We start from the raw sequence: 12307 nt of genomic DNA, 5'->3' as shown, positions 1-12307 counted from the left end.
CATGAGGAAGAATGAGATCCTGGCACAATCAGAATCCAGATTATTTAATATGGTGTCTGTGCAGAGTGGAGAGGAGATTAAAGAGGTCAGAAGGTGGTCCATATTAGCATCTGAAAGAAGAACTGACAATCCAATCAATTCCACTCCTCTGAAAATAAATAAATAAATAAATAAATGCCTCTCCCAGAGCACAGAATAAAACCCAGGCTCCTCAGTGAGACTTCCTAAGCTCCTAGTCACTACTACTATTTCAGGACTATCTACCCATATGCACCATGAATTCTAGCCACAGCCACCACCACCACCTCTCCTGGTTTTGCTTTTTCTCCATTTCCTCTGCTTGATTTTTCTCCTCCAACCATCATGTTGACCTATCAATGATTCCAGGCCAAAGTCTACCTCCTCCAGGAAGTCTTCCCAGTTCCTCCAAATGCCCTACGACAGTATTATGAACTGCTTGAGTCAGTTACATCCTCACCTGCTCCCCTACAGACTTTTATCTCTACAGGCTTCTGGAGCACATAGTTAATGAAGTAAATCCTAATGTCAGACTACGAAAAATGATCAGATAAAGATTCAATTTGCCAGAACTGTATTTGCAAGAGGACAATCATGGAAGGTCACAAAGAAATAATTACTTTTGAATTATATGAAAACAATCAGAAGCCTGGATTTCTTTGTGTTTTCATATAATTATCTCTAAATAAAAATTGCTACGTAAGTTTTTTAAAACGTAAGTAAGCAAGCTCAGAAACAGTAGGTAATTTCTTCCAGGGACAGAGTAAAGCAAAGACAAATTAGGTCTTCACATACTCTTTCCCAAAAGCTACACAGCCAAAACAACCCCGTCATCTCCACATATCCCACTAACCAGCTCACCTGATTACCTGGAAGTTCTTCCCCTAATTCTTTCCTCAATCAATCTCCATGTTCCTCCAGAGTTCTGCTCAGAAAGTGTCCCCAAACTCAGACTAGTCAAATCCATTTACAATCCAATGCACTCACATTCATAGCACTGTATTCTACTTGGAATTCACATGGCATCCTGATTAATGTTAGTCTTCCTCCTGTTAGCTCCATGAGTGCAGGAGCTGAGTCTGTCCTTCCCTGGGCCTGGCACAAATAGGCACTTTGCTATTACTTGTTCAGAAAGTGAACTAACTCAAAAGTATAATAACAACTGATGATCACATGGCCCCTGCAGTACAAGATTCCAAAGTATCTTCTAATGCATCCAACAATAAACCCTATATAAATTCCAGTATCGTGGTTTTATTGTAACATGTTTTAACTCTGATAATTAAATATTTAATATGTAATCTGCTAATTCCTAGTAACTGGAATGTGTGTTAACCAGAATACTTTTTATCCTATACAGGCAAGGCATCAGGAAATTTTCACATCAAAAGAACACATACTACAAGAAACCATCCTACAAGCTCTCTTAGAACTTGAAAAGTAGAGTTCCAGCCTAAAAGTGAACTACAGTGTTTCACCAAGTCAGCCTACTGTGTCAATAAATTAAAGCATGTTATGTTGCTGAGGCAAGAGTGCTTGAGCTAGCCAAGAGTTCTTAAGCATATAGCAGATCCCCAAGAAAGGACTTTAACTCCCTAAATAGATACACAGATTTAACAATTCCAGTTACCTTTTTGTAGAAATTAACAATCTTAATACTCAAATGGAAATGTAAGAAACCTCGAATAGCCAAAGCAACCTCGAAAATAAAGAAGAGTTGGAGGAAGGAGGCCTGGCAGTTCTTGATTTTGAAATTCACTATAGCTAGATGTGGTAGTGCATACCTGTAATACCAGCACTGAGGACGAAGGACTGCAATCAGTTCAAGGTCAATCTGTGCTTTGTGGTGAGACCTGTCTCAAAAAACAAACCTTACTACAAAGCTACAACAATTAAAAGTGTGGTAATGGCAGAAGGATAAATACATATAGGTCAACTAAATAGAACTAAGACTCCAGAAATAAGCCCACACATTTATAGTCACTTGATTTTCAACAAGGGTAGCAAGACACTTCAATGAGGAAATAATGGTCTTATTTCAATAAATGTCACTAAAAACAGCTCTCTATACACAAAAGACAAAGTTGAAAGCCAACCTCACACCATATACAAAAATTAACTCAAAAGTGAACTAGAGACCTAAATGGAAGAAAGAGCTAAAACTATAAAACTCATATAAGACAGGTGTAAAGTTTCATGGCTTTGAAATAAGCAGTGGCTTCTGAATTATGACATCAAAAACTTAAGCAACTTCAGTTAAATAGGACTTAAATTTAAAACTTCCGCACTTAAACAGAAACTATCAAGAAAGTGAAAAGGCACCCCAAGAATGGAAGAAGATATTTGCAAATTGTTTACTTGATAATGATATACACAATAAATTTTTTTTAAAAAACTCTTACAACTCAGCAACAAAACAGTAATTGACTTGACTCAACAACGGACATGAAATTGAACAGATATTTCTACAAAGCAGGCATACAAACAGCCAAAAAACAATGCAAATCAAATCAAAACCCAGGTGGGCAATGGTGGCTCACACCTGTAATCCTAGCTACTCCAGGAGACAAGGATCAGGTGAATCACAGTTCAAAGCCAGCCCCGGCCAAAGTAGTTCTGGAGACCCTATCTGGAAAAAAAGACCACAAAAAAGGGATGGCAGAGTGGAACAAGCAGTAGGAGTGCCTGCCTAGCAAGCATAAGGCCCTAAGTTCAAACCCCAGTACAACAACAACAACAACAAAAAATCAAAGTCCAATGAAAGACCATTTCTCATCCACAAGAATGGACAATAATAAGTGTTAGTAAAGACGTAAAGAAATTGGAACCTTCATACTTTGCTAGCAGGAATATAATGCAATGCAGTCATTTAGCAAAGCAATTTGTCAGTTCCTTAAAAAATCAAGTTTAAACTGGTCATGGTAGCTGAAGCCTATAATCCTAGAAACTCAGGTGACAAAGATCAGGAGGACTGCAGCTTGAGGCCAATCCAGGCAAAAAGTTCCCAAGACCCTGTATCTTAACCAATGGTTGGAGGTAGTGGCATATACCTGTCACCCCTATACAGGGAAACAGGAGGATCGTGGTCCAGGCTGGCCCAGACACAAATCGACTCTACCTCAAAATTTACTAAAACAAAAAGGGGTGGGGTTGTGACTCAACCCTAGCAAGTCCAAGGCCCTGGGTTCAAACCCAGCACGATCAAAAAGGAAAAAAAAAAGTTAAGCATAGAGCTAGGCATGGTAATACACTGCTATATGCCCAGCTACTCAGGAGACAAGAAATAGGAGAACTACAAGTTCAAGACCAGCCTGGGCCAAGTTAGCAATATCCTATCTCGAAAACAAAAAAGTTAGGGCATAGCTCAAGTGGTCGAGAGCTTGCCTGGCCAGCATGAGGCCCTGGATTCAATTTCTAATACCACAAAAAAAAAGTATTATCTGTATCATATATTGCTACAATTTCACTCATTATGTTACCCAAGAGAATGAAAACATGTCTACACAAAAACTTAACGCTCATAGCAGCATTTCTCAAAATGGTCAGATGGCAGCATAACTCAAATGCCCATGACCAGTGAATGATAAACAAAACGTAGTATATCCTTACAAAAGGGTATTATTTAGCCATAAAAGGAATGAAGTAAGAGATGAAGGCACGGCTCAAGTGGTAGAGTGCCTATCTAGCAAGTGCAAGGCACTGAGTTCAAACCCCAGTTCTGCAAAAAAAGAAATGAAGTAATGATACATGCTATAACACAGATGAACCTTGAAAATATTATACCAACAGAAATAAGTCAGTTACAAAAAAACACTGTAGTATTCCATTTATATGAAATGTCCAGAATAGGCAAATCCATACAGACAGAATGGAGATTAGTAATTGCCTGGGGGAGGGGAGAATGGAGAGTGACTGTTAATAAATGCAGATTTTCTTTTTTGGAGTGATGAAAATGTTGCAGAATTAGATAGTGATGACAGCTGCATAAATATACTAAAAACCACTGAATTTTTAAAGATATTCAAATGTTACACCTCTGTTGTGGTATATGAATTATATCTTTAAAAAGTTGTTACTGAAATAGAAATTAAGCTGATGGAGGGCTCAAGTAATACAGCACCTGTTTTGCAAGCATGAGGTCCTGAGTTCAAACCCCAGTACCACCAAAAAGAAAAAGGGACTCAAATTCTTAAACTACTAAAACTACTTTGGTGATTATGTTTTACTAAAACGTTATATACTTTCCTCTTTTGTTAAGCAGATATAATACTAGGCGTTGCTTTTCTGAATACCATATATTCAAGGTCATCACTGTGAAACATCAATTACTAAGCCACTATAAATCCAAATAGTTCAATGTTGCTCAGGCTCTCAGCCTTTTACACAGTACCTCCAAACAACTGTTGTTTCAGAGGCTTCAACCTGCCATCTACTCCTACTTTTTCCTTCTGTTTCTTCCTTGTACTGTGAGAATTCATGAAAAACAAGAGATTACAGACAGGGAAGATATATGAAGAAAAGCCCATTAGAAGGGTGTATACAGGTGTCAGATGCTTAAACAGAGGCTGCTTTCTGTGCTCTTCCTCCCAAACCACTCTAAGGGCAACATTTCCCTTTCTTTCTAAGGATGCACCCTTCTAATCTTTTAATCTTATGGCCCTATGATTAGTGGAAGGGGGAAAAGGCCCACCCAAACATCTGAACTATGATACCTCAGATGTTACTGGCATCCCCCAAACCTCCTTATTCTACCTGAGAACCTCCTCAGAGGAAAGACTACACAGACACTGCATTCTGGGGCATCCTGAGTTGCCACTGTTCAAAGTGCAAGCTTTGGGACAGTTAACACCACCCACCAGCGATTTATTACAGACACACATGCCCACGCACGCACACACACACTCACATACAGAGGCTACTCAGGATGCATGGTCTCCTATCTGCAGCTACAGTGAACATTTTCTCTGCAAAAAGTTTAATCACTACATCAACCGAACAGAAGAAACCCATTTGGAGTCAATATCTATTCTTTTCTACTGCTTAATGGAGACAGTTTAAGGTGCCAGGGCCCCTGCTACAGCCCCTTCTCACACAATCTCTTCTCACTCTGACTCCTCTAAATGATCAGCAGGCCACTGATCCTAGTCAACCTTCCACTGGGATGAACACCTGGCCTACGAAAACAAAGCATACAGCTGAGAGAGCCACAGAAGGCGAAGTCAGACGATAGTGAACACTAGAACTAGAGTCAAGACATGGATGGGCCATGACTGCAACCACAGTGGGCAACACGTGCAAGCAACTTAAGCAAGGAAACTACTGGAGAAAGCCCACTGGCAAGGAGAAATGGAAGGGAATAGCAGAGACAGGAGTCTTGGCATTCCAGGAGAGATCCCAGCTCAGCCCAAGGCGTCTCTCGCAAGAACATCCAGACTCCAGGGACAGTTCCCAGACTATCCCACTGCCCTTCCAGTATCTGTCCTGGAAGATGAGACTGATTCTGCCCTTAGACTGATACTGCCTCTATCTGACCTAACCTAGTGACCTGTGATCCTTGCAATCCAAACTACTCTTATTTCAAGTGGGGCCAGCTTACCATCCCAGGCAACAACCCCAAACTGTTTCCAAGTGTCCACCATGAACCTCAGACTCTTCTGAACAAACCAGTCAATCCTCCTTACAAATATAAATACTGCAAATATTGGAGTCTGACCTAAAAATCACTTTCTGTATAGATGAATCTCAGGGTCTGATTACCATCATTTATTAGCTTATTTTGTTGTTGTTGTGATTTTGTATGTGTGTGTGTGTGTGTGTGTGTGTGTGTGTGTGTGATGAGTGTGATTTTTGATGACTTATTTAAGGCAGTCTTCAATCCTGGGGTAATGAAAGTACTTCCATTTTTCATTCAAATCCATTTGAAGTTTTAATTTTTTTTAATAGTGGCAGAATATACTGAACATAAAATTAAGCATTTTAGCCATTTTTGATCCCCATAGAGCTTAGTGGCTGTGAGTACTTTCACACTGTTAGGCACCATCAACACTAGCCATACTTTATTTTAAAAAGCGTTCTGATGATCATGACGTTTTACTTTTACTAACCAAATGGTTCTGTCTCTGTTCCTCCACCAAATGACAAAGGCAAGGAGCCTCATCAGGGCAGGACTGTGGTAGGATGGTGAAGACAGTAGCAAAGAGCATCCGCCACAACTTGGAGCAGCCCCAGAGCAGTTCAATCCATCCTCAGTTCTTCCAGACACAGCCACAGAGGCACGACAGACTAAAAATACTTGAAGAGGACAGATACAAGCTGTCAAGGATATTCAGCGCTGTTAGAGAGGTCATCGCTATCACCATAGTTGCATCAGAAGGCACTCATACAAGCAGCAATGGGTCATATTTAGAATTAAATTCAGTACAGAAAGACTGATGTTCCTTCCCACCCACAATGCCTGCAATAAACTCCTGGGTTTTAAATTTGGCCAAGTAATCTATGATCAATTTCTAGAGGACCCCTAGGAAGAAAGACAAGTATTTCAAAAGCTCTGAGTACCCACTCACCACCTTTCCACATGTTACAGCTTTCTTTTTAGCACAACAGCCTCCATCAATAAAACTAAATGTGGAAGAAACCTCCATCGAAGCTTTGTCAAAGCAAATGACTCAATCAGCACAGAGAGAGAAAGAATAAGGCAGGGAGTGTTTACCAGACACCAGGAACTTTGTGTGCCCCTCTGAATCTTTAAATAAGAAACTTTCAAAAATGAATGATGCCAAGGCCTCCTCAAATAGCCAGGCCAATAGCAGCCCAGGGACTATGCTCAAGTAAAGATTCTGTATTTTGATTAGAGTGGACCCACAGCAACTCCCCAATCCACATGAGTTTCTTAACAGGAAGAGCATTTACTAAATTACTGGCAATCAATACATTTTAATAAGTTATATCAATCCACTCTAAAAATACACCTAAATGAATATAAATACTAACTTGAACATAAAAGGTTTGAGGTTAGCAGATACTTTTTCATCTGTAATCATGTATTACTTAAGTCTGTTTTCCAAAACTATGAGCCCTCGACCTGAAATCTTAGAGAATAACAAGGAAGAATGAACATTTTATGTTGAGCATATTCTTTAAAAACCTTAACAATAGCCAGGCGCTGGTGGCTCATGCCTGTAATCCTAGCTACTCAGGAGGCAGACATCAGGAGGATCAAGGTTCAAAGCCAGCCCAAGCAAATAGTTCACAAGATCCTAGCTCGAAAAACCCTTCACAAAAATCAGGCTGGTGGAGTGGCTCAAAGTGAAGGCCCTGAGCTCGAAAAACCCTTCACAAAAATCAGGCTGGTGAAGTGGCTCAAAGTGAAGGCCCTGAGTTCAAGCCCCCACACCGCAAAAAAACAAAAAACCTTAACGTTTTTATATTCCTTAACATAATATTCACAGTGTGGTAAAGTCAGATGTAAAAAATTAGCCTTCTAAGTACACTAGAAAGGAGGCACCACAAAGGCAGAAGCTCAAACTCTTCTTATATGGCTTGAACTTACATATTTGTTCTAGACCTGGAGCAAGTACCCAAAAGGAAAACAAACCGTTACACAGAACAGCTGAGTATCAGCAAAGCAACAATTAAGTGAAATCCCTATATTTTCTTATCAGGATGAAACATATCTTATCATGATGAAAAGAACTTTAGAGGTCATTTCTAGAACAATACTTTATCCAACACATGAATCTTCTCAACATCAATACTAACTCATTCCATAGAGGTGAAGTCTGAGAAGGCAAGATGAAAAGCTGGGCTAGAATCAAAAAGGAGAAGCCAGGCATGCTGGTTCATACCTGTAATCCTAGCTGCTCAGGAGACAGGAGAGGGGAATATTTAAGCTGAAGGTAAGTCAGCGCACAGGTAGAAGAGAGACTCTGGGTCAAGAACAAATCAAAACCAAAAAAGCTGGAGGTATAGCTCAGTCATAGAGCACGTGCGTAGGTCCTGGGTTCAATATCTAGTACTGCAAAAAAAGTGATGAAAGAATAAGTACTGCCTGGTAAGAAGGAGAAGGTGGGTAGGCTAGAGAGAGAACAGCTTCTACCTCCCAGTCCACAGAAGTGGCTTGAGAAAGGACAGCAAAAAATGCATTGCTAGCTGGGACCCTGAGTCCTGTGGCCAGCAGTCCCAGCTACTGAAGGAAAAAAGCACTAGACAGGAGTCAAAAAGGACTTGTTCTAAAAGACTCTGAAAAACTTAAAGCCTTCATGGCCAGAGGACTAACCTATCACTGCTTCCTTTAGGTTAAGACAAAAACAACAATGCTGACACTATATATATCATTTTCCAAACACTGGGAAAACTAATCATCACAGTCCCCAACTTTTCATAAATCCTACAGAAGTACACAGTATTAAAAATTAGAAAGTTTTTAAAAAGAACTATTCATTTCTTCAATATTACTTACAAATAGGGGTTGGGGGTTGGTTCAGTGGTAGAACACACTTGCCCAACATCCACAAGGCCTTGGGTTCAATCCCCAAAACAACAACAAAACAATTACTTACAAATAGATTCCTCCTTATATATATATTTAAATAACAAAACTATCTGGTTCTTAGGAAAAATAACAAATGCCACTTAAGTCTTCAAATGCATAACCACGAGCTTGCTTTATTTTCTTCCTCTTAGTTCATCTACCACTCATCTCTGACTACTCATCTCTGTTCCCCATCAAACAACTCAGTTCAACCTAAAGGAACATGAAGCTCTAGTTTCATTTAGTTCTCCTATCATTTAAGGATAGGTGACAATCTGTGAGTTGTCACCAGGCTTTAAAAAAAATCATCTCTAGCATGAGACATTTGTGAGAGCAGGGTTTCAATACCCAGCATGAGAGAGTGGGGAGAGGAAAAGAGGAAGAAACATAGGGTATCAATCAAAATGGTTTCAGTTTCAATCATCTACTCGAACCATGAATTATAACTGAGCTAAAATGGTACTTCCTAAATGCAACTCATTTTATTCTAAATGTTCTTGGCAACTAAGTATCCCAAAAAGTCAGAAAACCCTAAGAAAGCAAAGAAAAAGAACTTTTTTTACAGCTCACCATTCGTCAACCACAGGAGGCTTGAAAGATGCCATGGGCCAAAGGCCCAGCCTCCAACTTGGTCCTACAGAGGAAAACTCCAAATATTTCTTTAAGAACTGTTCTCACACAGTACTAAATTACAAGCATTGACCTCCCTGGAGGAAGAGCTGGAGTCCACAGCTACATGAGAATACAATCTAAGAGAGCTGAAATCTGACTCCAACACAAGGGATGTTAGGCCAGTTCCATAATAATTGAGTTTATTTAAAATATAAAATATTTTAACATACAAAATAATAAAGTTATTTAAAATGTTTCAAGAGTAACAGAATGCTCAGAAAAACCCAAATTCATTCCAAAAATAATTTGAGTAGAACATAATTTAAATTCCAGGCCTAACCTTTCTGAAATAACACAGAATTCTACATTTCAACCAAATCATAAGAGAAATACTACTTTATAACAAAAGAGCTATATAGCAGAGCATTCTGAACTTGCAGAGAGAACAAAAATTTTGTGTCAATATGTTCACAACACAATTCAGTCCACAAAAATCATGAGATAATTAAGCTGTTTTTAGATTTCAATCTGTTTGGCTAGGAACCTTATCCAAACTGCATTGATGCAAATCAGTATGAGCAACTCCAACACTATTAAAATAACTCCAGACTTATCTTTTGTTCTACCTTTTATCGTTGCTTTATAGGCTAATGGTAAACTGGTGTGTGTACATGCCAGGAAATAGCTCAGTATACAAAGTAAAAAAAGTGATGTGGAATCATCAAATTCATGAATGAAAATGCTTACATCATGGTTGGGCTCCCAGAAGAGGTTAGAGTAGTATATGAAGAAACTGTGGATCTTTTGGGATGTTAAATCACCAAAGTCACTTAGTTAAGGTGATTTAAAAAAAACTTCCCTTGCACAGAATGAAAGAAGGGAGAAGGGAAAAGAAAAACTGATACACATGTGTATGGCACAAACAAGCATAACTACTAACCACAGATCTTTCATATTATTAATGTTACAAGTAACATTTTTAAAAACACTGTTGGTGTGTCTCTAAATAAGCAGGACATAATTGCCACCTCAATCTTAAATCTTTCTCCTACGACATGGCCTATCAGTCAAAAAAGAGCACAGGATTCAGGGCTGGAGACAAGGCTGAAGCAGTAAGTGCCAGTGTGAAGGCCTGAGTGCAAACTCCAGTACCTACCCGCATCCCCCCACCCAAAAAAGAGCACATGATAAGAGTTACAGGAGTAGACTGCCTGGCATCACATTACACCTGATTTTAAATAAATCTTAAAGTAACAAGGAGAACTCAATGACCCAAGGAAATAATAGTGTAATTTTTACTTGAGACAGAAAAAATGATTTTACCTTATGGTGTAATGTGAATAAAGAGATTCCAGCGGCCCCGACACAGACCAGCGCGGGGAACCCCTGCTGCCGCAGGCTTGGGAGCAGGGGGGATGCCCGGTCCGGGTGGGGGAGGCGCCGGCCCTCCGCGGCTCCTCCTCCTCCTCGCTTGGCCCGGCCCCTTCTCCAGACCGGGACCCCGAGCGCACGGCTCCTACTGCTGCTGCTGCTCTGCCGACACCGCCGCGCACCCGCCCCGCTCCCCCAGCCCAGCCCGACCCCGGGGGTGGGGAGGGTGGGGCGCCGCGCTCCTCCACCCCGCGAGTCACCTCAAGACGGGGCCGCGCTCCGCCCCGCCCCTCACCGGCCATCTCCCAGGTCAGGGCGCCCGTCCGCCGCGCCCCCGCCCGGCGCCGCCGATGCCCGAGATGTCCGGCGGGCCCGAGTCCCACTGTCTGCAGCGCCGCCCCTCCCGGCCCTCGCGCTCCTGCTCTTACCTCCCAGCTTGTTTTCGGCAGCCACTTCCCCTTCGCGCCACATCCTCCTTGTCCTTCTCGCGACCGGAACCCCGAAAGCACGCCTCCTACTGCTGCCGCTGCTGCCGCTCCTGCCGCTCCTGCGGCCGACGCCGCCGCGCACCCGCCCTGGCCCCGCCCCGCGCCCCCCCCTCCCCCAGCCCAGCTCGCACCCCGGGGGTTGGGGAGTGTGGGGCGCCGCGCTCCGCCACCCCGCGAGTCACCTCAAGACGGGGCCGCGCTCCGCCCCGCCCCTCACCGGCCATCTCCCAGGTCAGGGCGCCCGTCCGCCGCGCCCCCGCCCGGCGCAGCCGATGCCCGAGATGTCCGGCGGGCCCGAGTCCCACCGTCTGCCGCGCCGCCCCTCCCGGCCCTCGCGCTCTGGCTCTTACCTCCCAGCTTGTATCCGGCACCCACTTCCCCTTCGCGCGCCACATCCTCCTCCTCCTTCGCGCAACCGGGACCCGGAGCACACGCCTCCTACTGCTGCCGCCACCGCCGCGCACCCGCCCTGGCCCCGCCCCGCGCGCACCTCAGTCCGACCCCAGGGGTGGGGGGGGTTGGGGCCCTGCGGTCTGCCACCCCGCGAGTCACCTCAGGACACGGCCGCGCTCCGCCCCCCCACCTCATGGCGTGCTCCCGGAGCTGAAGGAAGTTCCCGGGGAAGCCGCTGCCAGCGCGTAGGGTCCCGGTGGCAGCGGCGGACGCGCTGGAATCTCCGCGATCCCTTAGCCTGCCAAGCGGCGGAGCGGTCCTGGGAGGCCTAGGCTCTGAGATGAGCTGGGGAGCCGCGCTCTGGAGTGCGTCGTCCGGCCCAGACTCTGGGCGTCGCTGCCTGCCGCGGGGGAAGGGTGCGTGCCTCCCGCCAGGCCCCGGTGGACGGGTGGATGGATGGACGGGTGGACGATGGATGGATGGGTGGACAGATGGATGGAAGGGTGGACGGATGGATGGAGGGTGGACAGATGGGTGGATGGATGGATGGTGGGTGAATGGATGGATGGATGGGTGGATGGATGGATGGTGGGTGGATGGGTGGACGGATGGATGGATGGGTGGATGGATGGATGGACGGGTGGACGATGGATGGATGGGTGGACAGATGGATGGATGGATGGGTGGACGGATGGATGGAGGGTGGACAGATGGATGGATGGGTGGACGGATGGATGGATGGATGGATGGGTGGATGGATGGATGGATGGTGGGTGGATGGGTGGACGGATGGATGGATGGGTGGATGGATGGATGCCTAGTCCAGCTCCATCCAAAGGAAGCAGGATGCTGAGGGGGCAGGGGATTCATGGATGCATGGATGGAGACTGTATCA

The 12307-nt window shown here is 43.9% G+C and overlaps 1 long non-coding RNA gene across 1 annotated transcript in view; it reads right to left on the bottom strand.

Moving 5' to 3' along the window:
* The window catches only part of LOC141415722 (uncharacterized), a 92934-nt gene extending 81927 nt beyond the window's left edge, over positions 1-11007 (bottom strand). The window contains exon 1 of the long non-coding RNA XR_012440663.1: positions 10960-11007. This is a non-coding gene — a long non-coding RNA (uncharacterized lncRNA). The remainder of the gene's footprint in view (positions 1-10959) is intronic.
* Between the last annotated feature and the right edge of the window lie 1300 nt (positions 11008-12307).

This window comes from Castor canadensis, chromosome 13, assembly GCF_047511655.1.
Source record: "Castor canadensis chromosome 13, mCasCan1.hap1v2, whole genome shotgun sequence".
Lineage (NCBI taxonomy): Eukaryota > Metazoa > Chordata > Mammalia > Rodentia > Castoridae > Castor > Castor canadensis.
The sequence above is the reverse complement of the archived record's forward strand: the minus strand, read 5'-3'. Positions and strand labels throughout refer to the sequence as shown.